The sequence below is a fragment of the Mesoplodon mirus genome (assembly GCF_964341445.2).
Source record: "Mesoplodon mirus genome assembly, chromosome: 5".
Classification (NCBI taxonomy): Eukaryota; Metazoa; Chordata; class Mammalia; order Artiodactyla; family Ziphiidae; genus Mesoplodon; species Mesoplodon mirus.
Window position 1 is genome coordinate 79,361,682 of NC_138980.1, and position 25,025 is coordinate 79,386,706.

The following is a 25,025-nucleotide window of genomic DNA, read 5'->3' on the forward strand; positions in this document are numbered from 1 at the left end:
AGAGGCTTCCGGGGCGGGTCCGCGCCGCCGCCCACACCCGGCGGTTCAGGGAAATTCAAATGTAAACGTCTCTAACTGACACACGCAAAACTCTTAGAGCCCGGGACGACCGCGGGCGTTGTAACCTTATCCCCGCCCCGCGGTGAGGGTTCGGAAAACTGCCTGGAGGCCCGGCCGCTGTGGAGTTACGTAATGAGCGCTGGTGTCCGAGGTTCAAGACCAACTGCGTGTGGGTTCCAAGTGCAAGCCTTTATTTTTCTCTCAGGTGGAAAACGGTGTAGCAAAACACCTCCTCCCATCAAATTGACGCACGCGTGTCTTGAAGCGGATGGATAAAGACCACAGAAAAGCCAGTGCTGATGGGCGGTCCCCGATCCGTTTATTTCTTAACAATTTAGGGCTTTATAAAATCAAAACCACCTCACAAGTGATATGATTAACATGTTACTAAGTACATAGCACAAGCTCTTCATGGTCATGCTTCACTAAAATCCCATGTATCAAAATCGAAACTTGTGAAAACTTAAGTAGAAATGCTTTTTGCTTTGAAAAGGGATTCCCCTGAAATGTAATTGACCACAGGTCTAACAGAATGTCCATCAATCCCTTTGAAAAGTTCTAAACTTTTAGACTTAACATTTATTGAAGTTTACTATGTGCCCTGCCCTGGGCTTTTCGTGGATTATCCATCCTCACATTCTGTGGTGTGGGAACCAGATTCCTTCCATTTGAAAATGTATCCACGTAATAGATGAATTTCCTTACAGCCGCCCGGCAGGCGACAGGACTGCCTTTGAACCCAGGAGGTTTCAATCGCCTCCAGAGCCTCACCCTCAACTATAACCTGGAAGGCCAACTCGTAACCCTTTAGGGACGCATCGGTAAAGTAATTACAGGTTAGTTACCTTAATAATGGCAGAAATGAAGACTAGAATGTTCTTTAAATATTTTTTTTAATTTTATTTTATTTATTTATTTATCTTTGATGTGTTGGGTCTTCGTTTCTGTGTGAGGGCTTTCTGTAGTTGCGGTGAGCAGGGGCCACTCTTCATCGCAGTGCGCTGGCCTCTCACTATCGCGGCCTCTTTTGTTGCGGAGCACAGGCTCCAGACGCGCAGGCTCAGTAGTTGTGGCTCACGGGCCCAGTTGCTCCGCGGCATGTGGGATCTTCCCAGACCAGGGCTCGAACCCGTGTCCCCTGCATTGGCAGGCAGATTCTCAACCACTGCACCACCAGGGAAGCCCTGTTCTTTAAATATTAATCATGCACATAAGAATTAGTGAAAGGCACCGGTTGAATATCATCCTCCTTGAATTTCCGGGCACTCTGTGAGTAATGATACTCTTCTTATTAACGGTTCTATTTCCTTCCCTGTTTGTTATCTAAAATACCTCCTTCCTTAACGTCCTTGACAATTAAAAAGTCGAAAAGGTTCTTTTTTGAAGTTGGTGTTAGGAGTTTATAAGTATTCAAGTAAAGTTTTAATAACTTAAAAGGACCTTGAAAATCTAAATTACTTATAAAGAAATGAGGCCTAAAGAAGGTGAGTGCTGTGTCCAAGGTGGTAGAATCCGGACTGCAATGTAATTCCAGTCTTCTTGAGGCCCTTTCCACTACACTGACAGCTTGGCTTTCACTCCATACCCTCCTTTTACCTCAGACGTTAAAAAAAATATTTGGAAATATTTGAAAATTATTTTCTCTCCATTTTGGAAGACTGTATGTGAAGTGATTTCAGGCATGATCTCTACTGCTCTCAACCCCACTAAGCTTTCTCTTGAAAGCTTGAGAATCCCTCAATCTCATTGTTTTAGGAAACTCAGATTATATCCTATTAGCTGAAACAACAAATACACTGGAGTCAGACAGTTGGGGATTTGCTGGTGATAGTAGTGTAACCTTATGGAAGTTACTCCTTGGTTTCCTCATAGGAAATGGGGATGATTCCTACCTTGCAGGGGTTTGCAATAATTAAAGTAATATGTGTAGTGTTTAAACATAATACGGGAAGGCTAAATAGTAATCCTTGCTAATAGTAATCCTGTGTCTCCTACCAAAAGCAATGAAAAAAGATGGAAAATCTCTTAGCCTTAGAATTAGGTACCTGTGCAAACATTTGGTCAGGCACTTTACTAAATGTAAACTTCTCTTATTCTCTTGGCTTTTCCCAAGCCTAACTCCGTACCTGGAATAAGGCCTATTTCATGCCTGCTCTTTCATACTAAATGTGCCCAGCCCTCTTCATTTAAAGAATTCCTGCAATCCCGTTACCACCACCGTTTTCCCCAATAAATGAGAAGTAGCAAATACTATATGAGTATGGGGACAACGCTCCTGCATTTACAAGGACAATCATGATTTCAAATATTCTGCCTGATTTTTTTTCTATAAACCTTCACTTACTTGTCAGTGCACATGTTCTGATTAGTGGTTAGGCCATGTATATTGCCACCAAACTTCAACTTCCCATGGCATCACTTACCTCTTTGAAACTCCTCCCAAAACACACAGCTGCCTCACTACATGCAGAGAATTTATTTGACATTTGCCCTACTTTCTGTATGTCTTATGGATCTGGAACAAAAAAACACAGGATACCTATCAGGTCTGGGCAGAAGGGACCCAGACTAGGATGGGGGTAGGTAGGAAGGGAGAAGAGAAGGAGAGACTGAAAGCTAGCAAGTAACCCAATTTTGTCCCAGGAGAGGGGAGAGACAGCTGGCAGTTAGCTGAGTATACAGTGTAAACAAATGGGGAAGCTAGGGATGCAGTACAAAATGAAGAAAAGTATTGCTAAGCAGTGTCTCTTTTTTTAACTGGTGTCTCTTCAGTATATGTTTTCTGAATATTTGAATGACGAAATAAATTAATACATGGTCTTCCACTAGACCAGATTGTTTCTATTTAATATACTTTGCAAAGTTAATACTTTTTCTAGGTATCATAAAAACATAAGAATAAATCATGTTTTAGAAGGTTGAGGAACTATCCAGAATCCACTCCAACTCTGATAAAATAATATTTGTGTTTTAAAAAGAACTTAAGAGTTTTAAAGGGTATTTATCACCTTCAATAGAGTTCTCTTAGCATAGCCCCATGAAATTTATACACTGCTCAAAATTGTTTTCCAAATTGCTTGTTAAAATCTGGATACATGGCAAGAGTAGGGTTGGCAGGATTATTTTAACTCAATGGTTCCATCTGACTGATCGCTTGTGATTTACTCAAAAAGAAAAACCAATTTGCACTTTTGTATTTTAGTTTTATTTTATGCCAAAATATGCTCATAAACCTCAACATTTTATTTAAATTATTTTTAAAAGATATCTTTCAAGCATTTGTTAAACTATACTATGCATCTGATTTTTAACAGCTTTTTTTTAGTCGTACAAAAGTATGCCCCTTCACCCTATATTCTGCATCTTTGCCTTTAGAATGGTAAAAATAACAAAAAAGACTGGAGTCTAAGTGTAGGGTTTACATGTAATTCAGCTGTTTCTGCTCTGGTTGGAACTGACCCCACTCAAAGAGTTTTTCATGAAAAAACAAAGTCTTTAGTCACTTTGTCTGGATGTATGGTTTATCCCTCCCAATAACACTTTAATTTATTCATTTAGTTCATAGATTATTGAGGTGAGACTTTCCTTGCCTAAAATATCTTCCCCACCAGTCTTCCTCTGTCGCTTTGCCTGAAATTTCCCCATAAATCTTAGTCTTTCAGGTCAATCTAGAAAAGTAACGGCACTGTTTCCAGACCCCACAGCTGAGTTCAGGAATGCAGAGGAAAAAGGAAGTTACAATACTTGCACAGTTGATATGGAAGAATGACGTTTCAACCAGCTGTCAGGATGTTCTTTTCTTCTTCCTCATTACCACAATTTTGGGGGCCATTCTTCCCAGAATGGCATGGTTAAACCAGAACTAAAGATAATCACACCATTCTCAGCTTTTAAGTTCAATAACTTTGACATTGGTATAAGAAAAGATTTGAAAAGAAGTGTAATCTGGTTAAACCAGTCCCCTCCACCCCATTTCCCATCCCTATCACCCCAACCCCAGTGAATGCCTCCTGGCTGAAAAAGGAAGGAGAGTTTGAAGCCAGATGCACTGTCATGGTCCCTTGTCCCATTCCTGAGCTGAGTTGAGGATAGGGGTGAAGGATCCAAGAGTAGAGATGGTTTGTGCCTCACAACAAAGTCTCTTGTTTCCTTCTGTCTTGAGGCAACGGAACAGAAGCCAAGAGCAGCCTTCCTTAGAATCACTGTAGACAGCAGCCTCAAAACAATGGCAACAAGGGGTATGAAGAGCAACAAGGGGAGTGCAGAATAGCCTAACCTTCTGTGATTGTTAATGTTATGTGTTAATTTAGCTGGACCACAGTGCCCAGATATGTGGTCAAGTATTATCTGGACATTTCTGTGAGGGTGTTTTAGATGAAAATAACATTTGAATCAGTGGACTTTGAGTAAAGCAGGTTGCCCTCCATGCTGTGGGTGGGCCTCATCCAATCAGTTGAAGGCCTGAAAGACTGATATCCCCAAGCAAGACAGAATTTTAACAGCAGACAGCTTTCAGACTTGAATTGCAACATTGGCTCCTCCTATATCTCCAGCCTTCCAGCCTATCCTGTAGATGTTGGACTTGCTAACCTCCCTAATCACACAATCCAATTCCTTAAAATAAATCTGTCTATATATACACCTCCTACCGGATCTGTTTCTTTGGAGAACCCTTACGTACACCTTTCCTATGCCCATCAGAAGGATGTGGAGGAGCTAAGGAAAGCCAACAGGTTGAATTGAGTGAATTGCACAGGGATGCTGCAGACTGAGCTGGGTGAACTGGCCACTCAAGGCATGGTGGAACTGCAGACAATTCAGCAGAAGCATTGAAGACAGACGTGACAGAGGCCAACGTACTCAGGAACTAAAAGAAGTCACAAATAGAAAAGGCCAGCACAGAATGGAGACAGAGCAAAACCAAGAGGCAGATGGCTCTCCCTACAGTTGGTAAGAATCTCCTTGGACTTAAAATCAATCTCAGGACAGAAAGGATGAGATGAAAACTCTTTGGAGTATTAAACTCGAATATAATTAATATATAAACCTCAACTGGTCCATGCCACTGGGAGATTGCAATCCCATCATCAGAATGGTCTCCTTCTAGATGTCTTCACACTGCTTTTCCTCCCAAGTAGGCTTTATTCTAACATGAGCTCTCTCCACAAGGTTGAAAACCTGGCTTCTAAACACTGAAGCCAAAGTTCTACTAAGTCACAATATAACAAATGTCAGGAAAACTGATTTGCCTCTTTGGGTCACATGCCCAGCCTTGAATGGACTGCTGTGTCCAGAGCTAGGATGTACTCTGGTTAACCAAGTCCAATCCCAAAATCACCTGTTTGACAGTCAGGGGTGGGAGAGAGTCAGGAGTCAAGGTTGGCCTCACCAGACCATGAAGGATGGGATTCCATCAGCAATGAAGAATTCATCCTAAACAGGAATGAAGGGATGCTGGACAAAAAAAACCCAGCATATATCTACCTCATGGAAGGAGAGTAAAAGAAATAACATAAATAGTGCTTTTCTGGCCTAAAATTCTCCATAAATTTGCATATTAAAAAAAACATTAAAGTAGAAACTCTTAAAGGTTCAGGATACCTAAAAAGTCATGCCCATTTGCTCACTCATTAACCCATGCATTTATTCATCAAACATTTGTGGAGGACTTACTTACTACATGCAGAGCAAGGATGACTGAAGTCCATGCATGATCCCTGCTTTGAGGAGCTTGCCAGTCCTGTGGTGGACAGGCAAACATTCATGTAAATAAATTCTGCCTCACGGTGCCCGGTACTAAAAATAAGGCATGAACAAGGTAGTGTAGGTTCAACAAGGACCAGACAGCCCTCTGAGTTGGGAGGAGGAAACCACTCACAGACAGATGATCCCTGAGCTGGGCTGGTAAGAATGTCAGTCTTCAGGGACTGGCAAATGGATCGGGTACTCAGTGGAGACCTGTAAATGGCAACCCACATCTCCAGCAACCCACATCTCCAGGGAGAATTAGAGGGAAACCCCAGATGGAATCCCTAACCTCCTTGTGGTGTGCTTTTTATTTCAAACCACACTGCGTAGGGGGTGCTTTAAACTAGGAATTAGTAAGGTGGTAAGGGAAGCAGATTTTAGTCAACAATCTTAACTTTTTTTGTTTGTTTTTATTTTTGTTATTTATTATTTTTTAAATTTATTTATTTATTTTTGGCTGTGTTGGGTCTTTGCTGCTGCATGCGGGCTTTCTCTAGTTGTGGTGAGCGGAACTACTCTTCATTGTGGTGCCCAGGCTTCTCATTGCAGTGGCTTCTCTTGTTGCAGAGCACTGGCTCTAGGCAGACTTCAGTAGGTGTGGCACACGGACTCAGTAGTTGTGGCTCATGGGCTCTAGAGCGCAGGCTCAGTAGTTGTGGTGCATGGGCTTAGTAGCTCCGCGGCACGTGGGATCTTCCCGGATCAGGGCTTGAACTCGCGTCCCCTGCATTGGCAGGCAGGTTCTTAACCACTGCACTACCAGGGAAGTCCCAACAATCTTAACTTTAAACGTGGCTTACATTAGTCAAGAAAATGGAAAATTGAGGAAATTACCATATAATTAAAACATTACTGAAGCTGAGTCGTAAAATGTTATGCCTTTTGCCTAAAGCAAAACAAAAATAGAAAACCAACTAAGCAGGAAATTTTATTGAGTAACTCCTGTGTGCAAAGCGCAGCACCACATGCTATCAAAAAAAATTTTTTAAGTATGAAATGTGGTTCATTTCCTCCATAAAGGTGTTGTATTGTGTGTGTGGAAATGAAATGTATACATGCGAATAAATAGGTTAGGAAACTAAGCCATGAGTGACAAAGACCCAAAGGAATGACATCGATGACAGGTGTCAAATCTCTGGGGCTGCTAAAATTTAGAGAATGAAGAAATTAGAGAATGAGAGGACAATGTGAAAAAAGAGGAGTTAACTAGACACTGAAGTAGAGAAAGTCTTATCCAGTAAGTGATTTGATTTATAAAAAATTATCTTTACAGGGACTTCCCCAGCAGTCCAGTGGTTAAACCTCCGCGCTTGCACTGCAGGGGGTGCGGATTCAATCCCTGGTCAGGCAACTAAGATCCCATGTGCCACATGCTGTGCCCCCCCCAATAAAAAATCTTTACACACAGTTTTTCAGGAATAGAACTATCCCATAAAGTGAAATGATTCTATATTTTTCATGAAATATTTGTATTTGTCTATGTTTAGTATGTATGTTAGAAACTGGGCAAGACTTATCCAGAATTTGGATACCCACGTGCTTGGGATTTAACAATATCAAAAATATTCTGTTAAAGTCACTGAAAAGAGATGACATTGAAAGCACTTAGCGACCTCTCTGATTTACATGTACAGTGCGTAAAGTAGGAACTGAAATTTTCATATATTGCTGATGGGAGTATGAAATAGTACAACCACTTCAGAAAACTGTTTAACTGCTCCTTATAAAGTTAAAAATGCTCCTACCCTGCATTCCAGCAGTTCTATTTCCAAGACAAATGAAAGCATATGTCTACTGAAAGACTTGCACAAGAAGTTCGTGGTAGCTTTATTCAAAATAGCCCAAACTGGAAACAATCCAAATGCCCATCAACAGAATAGACAAATAAATCATGGTATAAGTACTACTGAGCAATTAAAAGGAATGAGCTACAGTTACATGTAACAACATGGATGAATCACACAAGCAATACAAAGCACATTTTATGTGACTGGTTTATATGAAATTCAAGAACAGTAAGTGTAATCTATGTGAAAGAAGTCAGAACACTGGTCATCTACTGTAGTGAGGATTGATTGGAAGGGGACATTGAGGAACTTTCTGGAATGATAGGGTCACAGGTACATGGATAAATACAGTAATCAAATCTCATTAAATTGTACACTTCAGATCTGTGCATTTCACTATATGTACATTTTACCACGATGAAAACATAACCTGGTCTCTTACAGATTAGATTTAAAAATTCATAAGGTATACTTGGAAGCTTTTTTTCCTTTTTGTTTTTTTTTGGTAAGTGGATACCATTTCCACCTTATTTGTTGCTTGAATTCTAAATTTTCTGTGGACTCTTCATTTTTTATACCTATGCTATAAACCTGTGTGATTTCTCAGGAGTCAGAAATTGTATAAAACCTTTTTTTTTAAGCCTATGACTTAATCAGATTTAAAAGATGTATTTGAGGGGCTTCCCTGGTGGCACAGTGGTTAAGAATCCACCTGCCAATGCAGGGGACATGGGTTCGATCCCTGGTCCGGGAAGATCCCACATGCCGCGGAGCAGCTAAGCCTGTGCACCACAACTACTGAGACTGCACTCTAGAGCCCGTGAGCCACAACTACTGAGCCCGCAAGCCACAACTACTGAAGCCCGCACGCCTAGAGCCTGTGCTCTGCAGTGAGAAGCCCGTGCACCACAACAAAGAGCAGACCCCACTCACCACAACTAGAGAAAGCCCGTGCACAGCTACAAAGACCCAATGCAGCCAAAAATTTTTTTTAAATAAATAAATAAAAGATGTATTTGAGTAATGAAGCCAGGTGTTAAGGGTGAAACTGGTGACTTGAAGAGAGCTACTGCCATTTTTGTCTTGAAAAGGTTGGAATATGAATACTAAAAAACTGAGAACTTAATAAAGTTCTAAAGAAAGAAACCTAAACAGTAGTTTCTACCTATGAAATTCTGTTTTTCACTACTATGTTTGTTTTATAAGCTGACATATTTGGACACTGATCATTCTATTGATCAGATATAAATACTGATTTCTAGTAATCCAAGGACCTAAATTCTTTTATTAATGTAACAACTTTCTAAACAAAAAAGACATACCACAAGTTTAATTAAATAAGGATAGAGAAGAAATTTTCAAAGGGGATGAGGATAAGGAAGAAGGGAAGAAAAAAGGGAGTTATCAAAATCTAGGATAGCAAAAAAAATACCTATTGTTTTAATAAACATTTAAAAGTTTGACTAAATCTTCTTGGCCAGACAGGCTTTGTAAAAGCTGTGATTCTCAACTGAAGGTGGGGAAGGACAGAAGGCACCCTGTTTATAAGGGGCTTTCTCAGGTTTGCAGGGGCAGATGAGATTTTTATGCTTATCAGAAGAGATCGTGGGATGATAAAGTTATGAGACACTGCAGTGGAGAACGTAGAGGAAGTATAGCACATAGCTCCTGACGTTGGTCTCACTGGGGCTCTTGAGTTACATCCAGAACAATACAAGCCTGTATACCATTACATACCTGAAGTAACTAAGTCAGACAACCCACCATGACAACCATGACTGCAGAAAAGTTCCATCACTGTGACTTTCATTTGGAAAAGTCACCCTGTGGTAACTTGAATCAACTCCTTCACAAGGTTTTCAGAAATGTGTTGTCATTTAAAAGAAATTGGTTTCATTTCTCTAATCTTAACTTCTCAGTTCTTTTCATTTACTATATACTTCCTTTAAGGGATTTAAGTTGGGTTGATCTCAAAGTGAGGGATGTAGAAACAAGATCTCAACCGTCACAGGGAAAAGAGAAGTTACAGCGATGAGCCCAGCATCATTATTTTTAAAAGTAAAGTGAATCCAAAATGTCTGCTTCACCCTAAAATAATTAAAATGTCATTCCTCCTATGAACCCCCATGGCATGATCATCTATAGCAGTCACTCAGAACCAAGCATATTGCTTTTTGGTCCATTATTTTGACCAAATCATGATTCTTTAAGGTAGGAGAATTTCCCTGAGGGACAGTGCAAATGATGAAATGTTGTCACTTTTCTGTCCACAACTCCCAAATGGGAGTAGAACAATATACAACAATGGATAATCTAAGTGTCCTGGCCTTTCACCAATCTCTCATTTCTCATAATGAGCCTACCTCATCTAAGAGGAAATGAGCAAAGAACTCTAATAGGCATGAGTCAAGAGACACTCTTAAAACTTCCCAAAACAATTATTTAAAGACTTTGTAAGAATTCCATTTGGAAAACTTCTTATTTTCTATAACTTTTGCCTGAAAATAAGAGTCTGATCTATAATGTTTATTTCTGTGACTATCTATCTATTATTGATAAAATAGTACCAAATATAGTAAATAACCATATGTAATATAAGACTTTTTCTCCTTAAATATGAACAGCCTATTTCAGTTTCAGGTTTACTATGTCATCTCAAATGCTTCCAGCAAACTTCATCATGAAGAAATTGGAGGAAATCAACCACTTGACCACTTGATTTTTTTTTTTTTTTGGCCACACTGCACAACTTGTGGGATCTTAGTTCCCCAACCAGGAGTTGAACCTGGGCCCTCAGCAGTGAAAGCACGGAGTCCTAACCACTGGACAGTCAGGGAATTCCCTAAAATGCATACTTAAAAAATTGATGCTAAGCAATGAGAAAGAGAACCAAAGATGTATCATCTGCCCCAAATGGAATCTAGCTAACATCCAACACGTCGCTAGATCTAAAACATGTTCAGCCCATAGGATAAATATCAAATACAAGAATAAGATCCATGTGTCACATATTAGCAAGTACAAGGTGAATGTGAAGGTTGAAAATTTGGTAGAAGGGAATTGCAGAATTGTACATTGGGATCAAATTAATGCTCTGTTCTGGATTACCAGCAATATACTGTTTCACTTCCCATTTGTCTTTTAAAGCTCTAAAAATGATTTAGTGCGAGAGAGTTAAGCAGTTGAAGACCTGGATGCCAGATCTCTGTCTGCCATTGGGGTGGGGGAAAGAAAGAACGTGGAGACTACTTTAGAGGTAGAGTAGGCTGATTCAACCAATCACTGGACAAATAAAACTGAGGATATTGGGGGGACCAATGGAGATACTGGCGTTCAGGTAGAATAAAGACAGGACAGTAGAGTCAGGCATACCCAAGTGTGTATTCTGCTTAGTCACTATGTGACCTCTAGCGATTAACTTAACATCTGTGAACTTCCATTTCCTCATCTATAAAAAGCAGAGAAAGAACTACCATGTAGGGATGTTGAAAGAATTGAATATGTTAATGTATGTAAATTATATCTGTTACATAGTCAGTGCTTAGTAAATATTTATTCCTTTCCCTTCCTCAAAAACAGGTATCAGGGCTTCCCTGGTGGCGCAGTGGTTGAGAGTCCACCTGCCGATGCAGGGGACACGGGTTCGTGCCCCGGTCCGGGAGGATCCCACATGCCACGGAGCGGTTGGGCCCGTGAGCCATGGCCGCTGAGCCTGCGCGTCCGGAGCCTGTGCGCCGCAACGGGAGAGGCCACAACAGTGAGAGGCCCGCGTATCGCAAAAAAAAAATTAAAAAGTGCATGCTTTCTGCCTGACCACAGGGTTCAACCACTACTGCCTGCTGGACAAAAAAAAAGGGTGGTATTAAGGGTGCAGCCATCTGCTTGACACTGGCTCTGGGTGAGCCAAGGAAAGCTAATTAACACCTCTACCCTCCCTCCTCTCCTCCCCCCTACCCTTCTCTCCACGCCTCCACCATCTGGCTGACCTTCCCTTCCCTCTCACACCAGCTTCTTTCTGCATCCTATGGCTTGGGGAGGTTAGAGACATTTGCCAGTCCCAGAGACAAGAATGGACTTCAGCAGCATCCTGGGCCATGAATTTCTAAAATTTGAAAGGAAATTATGCAAATTACCTCCCCCACTCCCACCAAAGGTGCTCTCTTTCACTGATGAAATCTTACTTGAAACATCTTTTCTTCCCTGTTCAAGGAAATTGGTAGGTCTGGGATCTAATCCACTTTGTAATGAACAATAATCTGATAGGCAAGTACCTAATTCGTAAAGTGAGGCTCTCTCGTCAGTTTCTTTAGGGGCAGTTAGTTTTAGGGGCAGAGATGGAATATGAAATCACAAAGTAAATATAGTATCTTTCACCATAAAGCCACAGGAAATGATGAGAGGGTACATTCAATGTGAAAGGGCAGGGACAGCTCAAACGTCATTACTCATTAAAAAGATATCAGATAAATAGGACATCAATGAAGCAGACTAAGATTTTGAGACTTTAAAGAATAAATAGTCGGGGCTTCCCTGGTGGCGCAGTGGTTGAGAGTCCACCTGCCGATGCAAGGGACATGGGTTCGTGCCCCGGTCCGGGAAGATCCCACATGCCGCAGAGCGGCTGGGTCCGTGAGCCATGGCCGCTGAGCCTGCGCGTCCGGAGCCTGTGCTCTGCAATGGGAGAGGCCACAACAGTGAGAGGCCCGCGTACAGCAAAAAAAAAAAAAAAAAAAAAAAAAAGAATAAATAGTCTTTGAACTAGTAAACAAACACAGACTAGCTATTAACACACAAGAAATATGATTCTATTTATCTGAGAAATAATGCAATCTGGATAAACTGATGTTTCACTAACAAAAATCCTTGTTAACCTTGGATTTGGTTACAAAAATAACTATTTTTTTTCTGTACTTCACTCTTGTTCTGCCTTATTTTTTCTCTTTTTCTACCTTGTAGTAATGTACTACAAGCTATGTACTTTTTTTTTTTAAGAAAATCTAACTGTTCCAGTTTAAAAGAAGAAAGACAATAGAAAACAAACTCTGAAAATTACAAAACTGTAAATATTGGGTCAGAATAAGAACCTGATTAGAATCTTGAAGGTAAGCTATAGTTAAGTTTACTATAAAAAGACTTGCTCCATAGTTATATTTCAACACAATAATGTAAACTTGAAAAAGACAAAAATACTGTGAGGTTTTGATGTCAGAATTTTTACATTTCTAAAAGAACTTGCTAAAATAAATTGCCCAAGTGTATCTTTTTAAGAACAGAAAGGGAGGCCAACAAACCAGTTTAGAGTATTTTTCAAACACAGATAAAATTAAGCTGTGACTCAGATCTGTACAGAACACCAGATGCTTCCTACCTGTAGAGGACATCTGTAACTTTTTGGGTTGCTCACTCTGAACTGTCTTCCTATGTTTGGGGAATTCCTCACCATTTGAGTCTTAGCAAGAGACAGGGTCTGCCTCCCACTCTAGATGCTAAAAAATGCCAGCCAGCCAGCCATTTCTTTTTCAGGCCTAGGTTTAGCCAATCAGATGCAGCAGGTCCAGAATCTGACCCAAAGCAATGCAAGACTGGCGAATCCATTCTGGTATCGACCTTCAGTTTCCCAAAGGCACTGGGGACAGAGTGCCATCCTCCCTGCACGGTTTGTGGATAGCAGCTACAGAACCTACTCTTACTTGGAACACTAACGACCTTCCCAGACAAGTTCTGGGCCCCTGATATGAAGCCTCCTTTGACCTAGGACCTCTAGCCTTCCCACCGTTCTGTGAGTTACACAATATGTTTTCAGTACTTTCCTTTTCTGCTTAAGTCAGAATTAGCTTCTGTTGCTTATAGTCAAGAACCTTAAGGCACACAGAGCCTCTGGAATAGTGACATAGAATTTAAAAGAAAGGAACCAGGGGATGGATAACAATTTCTCATATAAGCTATATATGACTCATAAAAGAGTTGAAGGTAAGCTCATTAGTGATGAGATATGTGCATATTTTCCCTTATTGTAAGTCAGGAGTGTGTGTCCAGGATATATGGGGAAAGGCTGGTTTCAGTGATAGTCTAGAAACAAGGATGGGAAGGCTTACCCCTTTATCTAGGTCCAGGCCTAGATAACTTACACAGGTTAAAAATGCAGGAGTACAAAACTGTATACATTTTAAGAAAACATAAAACAAAATAATGTACATTAAACACATGAAAATGGTTGCCTATGGGAGTTGGAAATAGGAGTGGGGAGTGGAGATAAAAGGGAATGGTTGAATAAACTCATGCAAAATGCAGGGCTTCTATCTGAAAGCATCTGGCCCACATGCCTGGTGCCATTTCTTCTGCCTCTGAGATCTCCAGGAGAGAAAGAACCTCCAGCGGCCCATCCTTTGGGCTTGGAGAGGAGCCTGCAGGTATTGATGGGATTCACCACGAGGCTGGTGCTCCCAGCTCAGGTACCAACAGGAAGCAGGGGGTTGTAAGAACACCTGGGGTGGGGAACCATGGCAGAGGATGATGATATTAAACACCCTCTTTTATAAACAAAACTCTTTCAGTCTAGACCTAATTATACCATTGCAATATTGTGAGCAGTTTTGTTTAGGGTGATGAAAAAGTTTGGAATAGACTGTGGTTATGATTATACAACATCATGAATGTAATTAACCGCACTGAATTGTACACTTAAAATGGTGAATGTGGCAAATTTCTTTAGATTTACTTTAACACAATTTTAAAATATTAATAATGTAATATACCAAAAACCATTGAATTGTACACTTTAAATGGGTGAATTGTATCATATGTGACTTATATCTCAAAAAAAAGCAGTTAAAAAATTATTGTAAGTGTTTAGGGATCTTCACTTTTTTTGGTTGTTGTTTTGTTTTTTGTTTTTGTTTTTTTTGCAGTACGCGGGCCTCTCACTGTTGTGGCCTCTCCCGTTGTGGAGCGCAGGCTCCGGACGCGCAGGCTCAGCAGCCATGGCTCACGGGCCCAGCCGCTCCGCGGCATGTGGGATCTTCCCGGACCGGGGCACGAACCCGTGTCCCCTGCATCGGCAGGCGGACTCTCAACCACTGCGCCACCAGGGTAGCCCAAGATCTTCACTTTCAAACATTTGGCACTTGGTGCTGAACACTGCAACCTTTTGGGAACTGAGAAATTGTTCCTCCTGTCTAATGGATAACCAGTCATTTCCCTTTCACAGCACGTTAGAGGCATATATCTGGGACAATAGTAACACAAACATCCCAAGATTTGGAATACATCAGAGGTTTATCATTGAAAAGAAATAAAATATAACGAATCACAAGAATCTACCAGAGATGGACAGCTCACCTAGAAATTGGCAGCACTGCCAGAGGGAAGTTGAGAATATTCAAGTGAAAATGAAAACCACACTTGGCAGTAATTGGCTGCTTTTTTTTTTTTTTTAATTAAATCTATGAGGTTTAAAGGAGAAGCTGCTGACTCCAGGCCCACAAAATGTAACACAGCACACTTGAAAGCTCCCAGGACTGGATCAACCACAGCTGGAAGGGTCTGAGCTGTGGCGGGAGCCCAGGCCTGCCAAACATCGCAGCTGCTGAGTAGTTTCTTCATTTCCAGACCCATCCCTGTATCTGCCCTGGACATTCCTAAGTCTGTGCCATCACTCATGCTGTTCCCTACACCTGGAATGTCCTTTCCACTTATCTGCAGGCTTCCCAATCGTACTGATCACTCAAGGTTCAGCCAAAACAGCATTCTCTCCTTTCCTAGGGCCCAGCAGGAGGGATGCTGCTGAGAAAAACCAAATTGATTTCAAAGGGATGATTGCAGACACATCTCTCAGATATTTTTGACCAGGCAGGGGGTAGGGAATGGAGACCAGAAGTGTAACATGACTCTCATCGCTGGCAGTGGGGAGACCAGCAAAATTGTATTAAGAGAAAATACTATCCCTACTGCTCCCTACCATTCTACAAGTTTAGACTTCCTAGATCACCTGATGATCTTCTTTCAATATCAAAGAAGGCATTTTTTAAATAATTACTTATGTAACATAGCTAGTGGTTTTAACATCTTAATTCAAAGTAATGGCCTCTCTTTACAAATTATTCTTCTATAATTAAATATTATGGGAAAAACACCTTGTATGCACATTGTTTTCTCTCCTGGTTTGACGTTTAACTTTTGTTGAATTGCTATTAATTGCTACTTTTGGTGGCTTCCAAGGAAATGTTTGCATTACCTAGAACAGCTGCTTCCCAATCTTCTAAAAGTCACACCAATCAAAATAATTTTTTATTTAGGAATACAGAAGCAAAAGGCTGAGTCAACCATATCCCCAATCCCTCAGCACAGGGAGCATATTTATTTATTCATTCATTCATTCATCCATTCATCCATCCATCCCTCTATCCCTTTTTATCTCCATTCCCCACTCCTATTTCCAGTTCCCATAGGCAACCATTTTGACATGTTTAATGTATATTATTTTGTTTTCTGTTTTACTGTAAATGTAGGGTTATTTTGTACTCCTGCATTTTTAATTTATGTAAGTGATGTCAGGATGCAGATCTCATTCTGTTTCTTCCTTCATTTCCTCAGCACAGCTTTGGAGACCCACAGTGTTGCTGTGTGCGCATCTAGTCTGTTACTCAGGACTTCTTGGTGGGCATCTCTTACATTAGCACCCATCCCCAGAGACACACACCTTGATTGCACGGCTCCCTGTCTCTGAACACCTTATCATGGTAAATACTCTCGTACATGCCCCTTGAGAGGGAACTGACGGGTCATAGGGTACCTCGACATTTATCACAGTGACGTACCCTCTACTGCTCTCTAGACTGCCTACGCTCATCTAGAAGCTGCACATAAGGTTTCCTAGAGGCCTACAGAGCCACCCGCACTTGGCATGAAAATGTGAGTATTTGTACAGCACACTGGGGTGAAACAACGACGCTGCTCCGTGGAAGAAAACGGGTCCCTGGACTCTTGCAGCCTCATCCATGCAGCCTCCCTCAGGGCAGAAGCATCAATACTTCTGATATTGATCTATTTGCCTGTAACCCCTTTCAAAGCATTTCTCTGTGGCACAACACAAATGAAGAAATGCCAGAGCAGGAGGCCTTCCCTCCCCATCTCCCACTGTCTTCTTAAAAGTTAAGTCTCAGGAGTCTATGGAATGAGGAACAAGTGTTAAATTTCTCAGGGTGGCACTTACTGTACCCACACCCCCCCGGTGTGAAGGTGTCTACAGGGAGAACCCAGGGTTACCACTAGCAGCCACCATCACTTCCAGCATTCCTGCCCGGTGCCACTGACACTATTGCTTACCATCCTGCCACAGTCCTGGACCAAATATTGCTATTTCCAGTTTAAGGAAGAAGCGAATACTAAGGACAGGACAGTCAGAGCCTCACAGCAGGGGGTGTGAGGGGCAATTGGAATCCAGGCCTGCTTGACTGATAACCCCAGTTTCTTTGTAGGCCCTCCCGGAAAATACTGCAAGAACAAAGGGCAGAAATAAGGCCTGTGGGAGAAATTAACCTTGCTTCCCTGGGGAACCTGGGAGCCATACGTACAGAGCTAGAGACTCCAAGACTGAGCTTTCCCGTGAACACTGCAGATTCCAATGAGAGCATGAGTCACTTTCTTTTGCTTTGTTACCCCAGATTTCTGGGATTTCAGTCTGGCGGTTGAGGTACAAACATGTCAACTTTGTTTGGAAAAATCTGATGATCTAAGAATCATTGAATTTGCTTTGATAGATTTTTTTTTTTCTATTTGGTGTTTTGTTTTCCTTCAGAGGTGTAAATTGGGTGACTAATTGTTTTCACCGTCTGTGGGTTGAGGTTGACAGAGGAAATAAAATAGGTACCTTTTCTATTACTAAATAATGGAAGAAAAAGGAAAAAAACCCAAAGTTAATTTTTTTAGAGAACTATAAAAAAAAAATCCCAGCCAATGTGATGATGAGATAAATAGTTCAAGAAACGATATCTTCATTTATTTACGTGAAATATAGTGTTTGTTGCCGTCTGGAGTGAGGATTTCCAGGACTCCCATGTTTATTAAGTTCTGGAAGAGGGAGAAACATTTTCTTACATGTGTCTCTAGAAATGAAGACAACTTATTAACCAAGCAGGAAGCTATATGTGCATTCTTGGCCTCGTTCACAGTTTCTAACAGCACCAGGAACTAGGGATGGAGAGGGGCTGACACAATCTCGTTCCTAGTAATGAAGTGTTCAAATCTGGGGTCATTGCAGGCATGCTGAGCTGTTCTCTGGATTTCCAGAAAAACATTTTGACAGTCTTTTCACCTCAGGACTTGCATTAGATGTATCATGTCCAATGTATCATATAGCTGTGGGAAACAGACTTAGGACATTTGTGTGAGACAAATAAATAAATAAATAAATAAATGGATCTTTAAACAAGCACAGGCTACCAAACTAGTGACTCCAACAGCTACATTTACATGTACATAATATAGGCATTTTTTTTTTTTTTTTTTTTTTTTTTGCATTACGCGGGCCTCTCACTGTTGTGGCCTCTCCCCTTGCGGAGCGCAGGCTCCGGACGCACAGGCTCAGCGGCCATGGCTCACAGGCCTAGCCGCTCCACGGCACGTGGGAACCTCTCGGACCGGGGCACGAACCCGTGTCCCCTGCATCTGCAGGCGGACTCTCAACCACTGCGCCACCAGGGAAGCCCCTATAGGCATTTTTAATTATGGTTTTCCATCTGTATATTTAAAAAGACTGTAATAGCATAATTTTTTTGTGTTTTTTAAAATAAATTTTTATTTATTTATTTTTGCCTACGTTGGGTCTTCATTGCCGCACCCAGGCTTTCTCCAGTTGCAGCGAGCAGGGACTACTCCTTGCGGTGAGTGGGCTTCTCATTGCGGTGGCTTCTCTTGTTGCGGAGCATGGGTTCTAGGTGCGTGGGCTTCAGTAGTTGTGGCACGTGGGCTCAGTAGTTGTGGTTCGCGGGCTCTAGAGAGCAGGCTCAGTAGTTGTGGCGCACGGGCTTAGTTGGTCCGCGACATGTGGGATCTTCCCGGACCAGGGCCCGAACCTGTATCCCCTGAATTGGCAGGCAAATTCTTAACCTCTGCACCACCAGGGAAGCCCATAGCATAAGTTTTGGGTGTGACGAAGGACAGTGATGTTAAAATATATGTACATGTGTCTATATGTATATACACATATTCAAGAATAGAAGCCAATTAACATCTGTGGCATAGAACAATAATGATACATTTTAGACCTTTAAAAATTTTTTTAATTCTATTTTAAAAGCTAATTAGGGACTTCCCTGGTGGTCCAGTGGTTAAGAATCCGCCTTCCAATGCAGAGGACGCAGGCTCCATCCCTGGTCGGGGAAGATCCCACATGCCACGGGGCAACTAAGCTCACGCACCACAACTACTAAGCCCACGCACTCTAGAACCCCTGCACCACAACTAGAGAGAAGCCCACGCCACAGCTAGAGAAGCCCACGTGCCGCAATGAAGAGCCCACGCGGCGCAGTGAAAGATCCCACATCCCACAACGAAGATCCCATGTGCCACAACTAAGACCCAAAGCAGCCAAATAATAATACAATTTTTTTAAAGCTAATTAAATAAGAGATCTGTCTTTGATTGTATGTTTATAGTAATAACTGCAAGTTGTTTGCCTCTCACATATCTTCCACTGCATATCAAGATGCCAGACTCATCCTCTATTTTCCATTGGTCACGCCTCTGACTCACATCACTGAACTAAGCCTCAATTTTGTAAAGTCATGAAAATAGAGTATTAGGAGAGAACAGATCATTTAATGTGTTCATCCCTCTGCTATGGAAAATAAACAAAGCTTGCCTTTAATTGTAATACATGGTTATTGTATTAAACTCCATGTGTGGGGGGCAGTGGACTGCTCCCCACCCCTCCCTACCCCCCCGTCCCTGCCTCCCTCACTGCCATTCTACTTAAGAACTTCCCACTTGGGCTTCCCTCGTGGCACAGGGGTTAAGAATTCTCCTGCCAATGCAGGGGACATGGGTTCGAGCCCTGGTCTGGGAAGATCCCACATGCCACGGAACAACTAAGCCCATGCACCACAATTACTGAGCCTGCTCTCTAGAGCCCGTGAGCCACAACTACTGAAGCCCACACACCACAACTACTGAAGCCCACGCGCCACAACTACTGAAGCCTGCATGCCTAGAGCCTGTGCTCTGCAACAAGAGAAACCACCACAAAGAGAAACCCACGCACGGCAACGAAGAGTAGCCCCCGCTTGCTGCATGCAACTAGAGAAAGCCCACGCAAAGCAATGAAGACCCAACGCAGCCAAAATAAATAAATAAATAAAATAAACAATTAAAAAAAAAAAAAGAACTTCCCACTGTCCCCAGATGAGTGGGTTATCCTAAGTCTTGTTTCTGCTGTGTGGTTCTGTCCTACGAGAATAGTTGACCAGTCCAGAGCAGAACCCTGAGCAAAGAGGGACAATCAGCTTCTCTTCTCCAGGAAGTACATTTGGACCAAGGAGTGTTTGAAGCAGCAAGCCCTCTAAGGAGAAAGTCTCTGACTGTGTCTGGGTTCACCAAGGTCCCCAGAGATGCCCTGCTTATGCTGCTACCCACTCTTCCCTGCATTCAAGGCCATACTCGAGTATTCTCCCACAAGGGCCTCCACCCTTCAGGATTTTTTTGCTTAAGTTCTCTTTGTTTTTGCTCACTTGTAAACAGAGGAAATTCAATTTAACACAACACAACACACATACGTAATATGACATTATTTCAGTGCTAACCTGGAATTTATGGTTTATGGTAGAATGAAGATCATAGACTCATCTTCCATCTGACACTGACACTACCTGACACTGTCCTTTCTGAAGAACCCCAAATTATTTGAAGTAGGTTAAAGCAGTATGAGAGAAAATGATTTAAGGAATTTGTGGGGAAATGTGGGGCTTATTAACTTGAACACTGACTTTAAAAAAATAAAAAAGTCTGTTAGACTTCCTTTCAGAATCCCAGCATCACACAGAAGACTATTTGTGAACTATCACTAAAAGCCATTCAATTGCCTATAACCAAAGGAGGGTCTTCGTTTTGGCTTAAGCAGCAGATATAAATGTCCTTGCTCGCCTACTCAGGATTTAAAAGTCTTAAGTCATTATATGGCAGTGATGTTTCAAAAAATTTTTTTAAAGCAGGAAATAGAGCAGAACTCTTACCAACACATGCAGACTACAGGAGCAGCTACAAAATACATAGTATCCTGTTCTGCCACATTCACTGGGCTGGATTATATTGTTTCATAGGCCCAGTTAACTCTGGGGGAATTAATAGGTGCATATTGTTTAGTGTGGGTGTGGGCAGTGTAATTAAACCCAGAGTCTTCAATTCTTCTCAAGGTCAGATGAAAGAACCATTTTGGTTTTGTCTAACATTCAGGGTGTGTTTCCAGTTAAACAAAAATCAGAGCAAGCAGCTCTGGGTTCTTCTTCAGGATCTCTCTCATGAAAACTAATTGCATGGTTCTGCTCCTCCCAGGCCCACCCCTTTCTTCTGGAAGCAGCACTATCTTTCTGTACCTGAAAAATCTCCATTGAGGGCACAAGTAGGCATCATAAAATGTATCTGATCTCCTTTTTTGCCCAAAAATAAATAGCCTAAAACTGGGGGCAGTGTTTTTTTGTGTGTGTGGTACGTGGGCCTCTCACTGTTGTGGCCTCTCCCGTTGCGGAGCACAGGCTCCGGACGCGCAGGCTCAGCTTCCATGGCTCACGGGCCCAGCCGCTCCGCGGTATGTGGGATCTTCCCGGACCGGGGCACGAACCCGCGCCCCTTGCATCGGCAGGCGGACTCTCAACTACCGCGCCCCCAGGGAAGCCCTGGGGGCAGTGTTGGGTAAGATTAGACATGGTGATTTGAGTTAGAGTTTTAATCTGTCCCTAACTAGAACATCCTTTTATTGACCCTGACCCCCTCCCACCAGTTCATTAAGGTTCTTTATCACTCAAGTAATTGTTTATAAGAGAAGATATTAAAAGAATTCTTAGGCCTACATTTTTGTGAAGATGTCTTATAAGACCACACCTTCCCTGGTCTAAATGAGAAATTCAAACATGTCCTAGGGGTCCCCTGGTTAAGTTCAGGAGTGAACTTATTGTCAGCCCAAACTGCCAATTCTCATCATGCTGTGAATGAGTCCTTGAGTGCCATTCAATTCATCTTTGCATCCCTGGCATCTGCCATCATGTGGGCTATTAGGAAGGAAGCTCAATAAATATTTGTCAGATGAACATATCTTATTTATCTTTCCTATTAGAATTTAGTTCTCAAAGGGAGTAAGAACCATGTGGACCTATACTTTAGATTCCATGAAATACAGACAAATTTCATGCCCAGGGAAAGAACTTAAGACATATCACAACACATATTCATCAAATTAAAGAAAAACTAGGACTTCCCTGGTGGCGCAGTGGTTAAGAATCCACCTGCCAATGCAGGGGACATGGGTTCGATCCCTGGTCTGGGAAGATCCCACATGCTCAGAGCAACTAAGCCCGTGCATCACAACTACTGAGCCTGTGCTCTAGAGCCCACGAGCCACAACTACTGAGCCTGTGTGCCGCAACTACTGAAGCCCGCACGCCTAGAGCCCGTGCTCTGCAATGAGAGAAGTCACTGCAATGAGAAGCCCGCACACTGCAATGAAGAATAGCCCCCACTCGCCACAACGAGAGAAAGCCCGCATGCAGCAACAAAGACCCAACGCAGCCAAAATTAAATTAAAATTTAAAAAAAAAGAAAAAGTAGTAAGTTTGGCAAATACAAAGAGATTTCAAAAATAGAGTCTTCAGTCAAACTGCAGCAGCTGAACCAAGGTATATAAAAAGACCACTCAAAAACTCAGAGCTCTGCACTTGGAACGAGATGAATAGTCCCCAAAGAAGGGGTGGTGGGGCTGGAGATTGCGAGGAAAGCCTCAGGTGAGAGGTGGAACCCACTGGAACTGCAGTGACTGGATGAGAGTCAGACCACTCCCACCTCCACAGAGCTTCCTAAATAGTCACCACCCCACTCTCGTCTGTTGGATGAGTCAAACCAAAACTGTCATCAAAGCTGCTAAGATTTTTCCCTCCGTTCTTTTTGCACCTAAGGCATAACAGGGAGAATAAAAAGACAAAAAAACCCAACAACAACACACCCAAACCCTTCATAATAAAACAGTGCTGCTCGAAGGAGTGACATTTATTGTCTTTGGCAAGTGTCTACTGAAGGGTTTAACTCAGCGTCTCTCCCGCCCTGTAGTTTGTGTGAGAGGAGTGGGGGAGCAGGAGTACTGACTTCCTTCCTTCTCTACACAAGCTTTCACTCATCTGCCTCTGAAAATAACTCTATCTGAAGTTTAAGTGGGACCAGGTCTAATGGGATCTCACATGTGATTTTTTTTTTTTTTTTTTTTTTGCGGTACGAGGGCCTCTCACTGTTGTGGCCCCTCCCGTTGCGGAGCACAGGCTCCGGACGCGCAGGCTCAGCAGCCATGGCTCACGGGCCCAGCCGCTCCACAGCATGTGGGATCCTCCGGGACCGGGGCACGAACCCGTGTCCCTGTGTCGGCAGGCGGACCCTCAACCACTGCACCACCAGGGAAGCCCACATGTGATATTTTTTAAGTAAGAAAACAAGAAACAAAAACCTAATACAGCAAATGCCACTGAACTGTACACTTTAAAATAGTTAATAATCAAGTTTATGTTATGTGAATTTTACCCCAATTAAAAAAAAAAAAAGGTGTGTTGGGGGGTACTTCCCTGGCTCTCCAGTGGTTAAGATTCTGCACTTCCACTGCAGGGGGCACGGGTTCGATCCCTGGTCGGGGAAATAAGATCCCACACGTGGGGCAGTGTGGCCAAAAAATTTTTAAAAAGAGTGGAGCAACCTTAATTTGCTGTTAAAGTCTTTCCAGGGCCATGAAATATGTCCATCCTACTTTGTGTCTGTAAAGGGCTGGACAAGACCAAAAGGAATTTAGCACTGTAAGGAAGTCCTGGACTCGGAATCTTGAGTTTATAGTGCCAGCTGTGCTTCATCTTGGGGATCCTTTAACCTCTCTACGCCTTTGTAAAAAAAATAAAGCTCCAGGATTGGAATATCTGGTCACCTAGGTCTTTACAAGAAGTAAATTGTGTGATTTAAAAGCAAGAGGCATTTACATCTTTATTGTTATCTTTCAAAAGAGCTGCTTTCACATTTCACCATTCAGTAAGTCTAGAGGCCCAGTGACATGACACAAGCACTGAAAGCCAAGCAAATCACTTTTCCTGGGTCTCTCCCTACCTAAACACCCATTCATTGAAAAAAGCAACAAATTAACACATTCCAAGACACAAAAATAAATAAAACCCAATCCTGCCCCCAGGAAGTGAGCAGTCTACTGACCGTTATGCAACCATGTACAGAAGGACAAATGACAGCACAGGCCAGGCAGCGTGGAGAAGCAGAACGCCTTGAAAGCTAAGGAAGGTGGTGGACCCTGAGGGCGCAGCCGCGGGGGAAGGGCCGGCGGGACTGAGACCTAGGGGTGCAGGCTGGGCGGGGCAGAGAAGCAGGTGAGCTGCGGGAGCGGCCCCCTATGCACCCTTACGCTTCCCACCTGGCCCAAGAGGAGCTTGGGCTTGGCGGTTGAGACACGTAGGTCCCTACAATATGCTTCTTAATTACTAAGAGAAAAATTAGTTACCTTACAGTGGAGAAAACTGGCAAACAGCTTCTTATCCAGGGATAAAAGTTAAAATCATTAGATAGAGAACAAATTGACTTCATGTGCTTCCTGATATAGTACACTGAGAAATCTGTGGAATTTCTGCCCAAAGTACCTAGTCTGATTTTTTTTTTGAATTTTTAAAAATTTATTTCATTTTTACTTATTTTATTTTTGGCTGCGTTGGGTCTTCGCTGCTGTGCGCGGGCTGTCTTTAGTTGCCGCGAGCAGGGGCTACTCTTCGTTGCAGTGCACGGGCTTCTCATTGTGGTGGCTTCTCTTGGGAGCACGGGCTCTAGGCGCCTGGGCTTCAGTAGTTGTGGCACACGTGCTCAGTAGTTGTGGCTCACAGGCTGTAGGGCGCAGGATCAGTAGTTGTGGCGCACAGGCTTAGTTGCTCCACGGCATGTGGGATCTTCCCGGACCAGGGATTGAACCCGCGTCCCCTCCATTGGCAGGCGGATTCTTAACCACTGTGCCACCAGGGAAGCCCCCAGTCTGATTTTAATCTTAAGGAAACACTAGGCAAACCCAAACTGAAGGACAAAGTAAATGACTAAGGGCCCTTCAAAAATATTATCATGGGGCTTCCCTGTTGACTCAGTGATTAAGAATGGCCTGCCAATGCAGGGGACATGAGTTTGAGCCCTGGTCTGGTAAGATTCCAC